At 44.8% G+C, this 2,607-nt stretch overlaps 1 pseudogene; it reads left to right on the top strand.

Moving 5' to 3' along the window:
• The first annotated feature begins 729 nt into the window (after window positions 1–729).
• Window positions 730–1,181, top strand: LOC110205485 (small ribosomal subunit protein eS26 pseudogene; annotated as a pseudogene).
• The last annotated feature ends 1,426 nt before the right edge of the window (window positions 1,182–2,607 follow it).

Consider the following 2,607-nt stretch of genomic DNA (forward strand, 5'->3'; position numbering starts at 1 on the left):
TTTTCTTGGCAGAGACAGGAGTGGTTTGCCATTTCCTTCTCCAGCTCATTTTACAGATGAGGAAACTGAGACAAACAGGGTTAAGTGACTTGGCCAACGTCACATGTTTGAGGCCAGATTTGAACTTAGGAAGATGAGTCTTCCTGACTCCAGACCTAGCACTCTATGCACTGTGCCCCCCAACTGCTACCCGCTGCTACCACCCCAGTAGAGACCCTTCATTACTGTCTACCTGGACTGTCACAATAACCTCCTGATGGGTTTTTCTGCCTCCACTTTCTCCTCCCTCCAATCTATCCTTCAGAACTCTACACATTAATATTCCTTACAGACAGATTCTAGTCCTGTTATTTCTACATTCAGTGTGGTACAGTAGGGAGCTGGATTTGGAGTCAGGAAAAGTATGGTGCAATTTCTGGCTCTGATCATTTCGACAGTACCTGTGTGACTGTGTGACAGGTCACCAAGCGTCTCTGGGCTTCAGTTCCTCATCTGTAAAATGACAGGGTTGTATGGATAACCATCCGGCTTGAAATCTGTAATCTTATAATCCTATGATTAAAAATCTTTGGTTAGTTTCTCCTTCCCACCAAATAGACTTGCTAACAATTAGAGCTACCCCAAAGTAAAATGGGTCCCTTTCCCTCCAAAAAATCCAAAGCAAAATTCACTTAAGCATCATCAAAAGGCCAACTCAAGAGGGCATCAGAGTTTCTTTTAATCACCAGAGTAAGACCACTGAGCCATTCTCGGTTCCTGGCTTTCAAGATGATCAAGAAGAGGAGGAGCAACGGGCGCGCCAAAAAGGGCCGCGGCCACGTGCAGCCCATCCGCTGCACCAACTGCGCCCGCTGCGTGCCCAAGGACAAAGCCATCAAGAAGTTCGTCATCCGCAACATCGTGGAAGCCGCGGCCGTCAGGGACATCTCCGAGGCCAGCGTCTTCTACTCCTATGTGCTGCCCAATCTGTATGTGAAACTGCATTACCGTGTGAGCTGCGCGATCCACAGCAAGGTAGTGAGGAATCGGTCCCGGGAGGCACGAAAGGATCAGACACCCCCACCCCGCTTCAGACCTGCTGGTGCTGCTCCCAGACCGCCTCCAAAGCCTATGTAAAGAACTGTCTGCCCCCATCAACATTCCTGAACTGATCAGAGGAAAATAAAATGGTTGGTCAACCTGAAAAACAAAAAAAACAAAGACCACTGATATAGAGCTGGTTAGAACCTTAGAAGTCATCTAATCCAACTTCTTCACTTAATATATGAAGAAACTGAAACGGGGAGGAGGGGAGGGAGGTGAATGAAATAATTTACCCAATGTTACTTCAGTTGTCATTGCTAGAGTAAGGATTCGAACTCTGGTCTTCTATTTGTCGAAATGCACCACTCTTTCCACTGAATGGAAATGAGAAACTGGTTGCAGAAGTGGAGATTTAGAGTGACCGGAAAGGGTGACTCATTTTGTAACAGGATAGGAAAAGAGCTGACTTTTTTCTTATGGATATTGTTTCCCCAAACATTCCTTTGCCATTCCTTTGGCAGTGGCTATTTGAACTCACAAAATCTCAGAATCAGGGGAACATGAGACCCATCTAATCCAGCTGATACCTGAAAAGTAATCTCCCCTCTGCCTGCATAACAAGTGGCCTTCCACTTTTTAAAATAATAACTGACGGGGGACAGCTAGGTGGCGCAGTGGATAGTGCACCAGCCCTGGAGTCAGGAGAACCTGAGTTCAAATCCAGCCTCAGACACTTGACACTTACTAGCTGTGTGACCCTGGGCAAGTCACTTAACCCCATTGCCTAGCCAAAAATAATAATAATAATAATAATAATAATAATAATAATAATAATAAGTAATGTTCATGTCTTGTTTTAACCTTACTACTACCTTGTGTAATAAGTACTATAAGTACCCTGCCCCCAATTTAAAGACAAGGAAACTGAGGCTCAGAGAAGTTGTTCCTTTCCCATGACCACTCAGTCATCAAATGTCAGAGCCAAGATTTGAACCCAGGTCTTCGTGACTACAATTTCAGCACACCACAAGCCACACAAGAAGACTTCTAGTGGGGAGCAACCCTTTACCTCACAGACAGCCTATTCTACTTTCGGATAGTCCTAATTGTTAGGAGAGGGCAGCTAGGTGGTGCAGTGGTTAGAGTGCTGGACATGGAGTCAAGAAGACTCATCTTTGTGAGTTCAAATCTGGCCTCAGACAGTTATTAGCTATGTGACCAAACCCTGTTTGCCTCAGTTTCCTCATCTGTAAAATGAGCCGGAGAAGGAAATGGCAAACCACTTCAGTAGCTTTACCAAGAAAACACCAAATGGGGTCACAAAGAGTAAGACATGACTGAAAATAATTAAACAACAACAACATGGTCAGACCTGCTCTTTAGGGAGATCAGTTTGACAGCTGAGTAGATGTGCTAGAGAGGGAAGAGACCTAAGGCAAAGAGGCTAACCAGCAGGCTACTGTGATAAGGAAATGTTTCCTCACATGAAACTTTAATATGCCTTTTTTGTAATTTCCATCCTTTGTTACTAGTTCTGCCCTCTGGCTAGAATAAATCTAATCCCTCTTCCACATGACATGGTCC

This window comes from Phascolarctos cinereus, unplaced genomic scaffold (assembly GCF_003287225.1).
Source record: "Phascolarctos cinereus isolate Bilbo 61053 unplaced genomic scaffold, phaCin_HiC Scaffold_5;HRSCAF=322, whole genome shotgun sequence".
NCBI lineage: Eukaryota > Metazoa > Chordata > Mammalia > Diprotodontia > Phascolarctidae > Phascolarctos > Phascolarctos cinereus.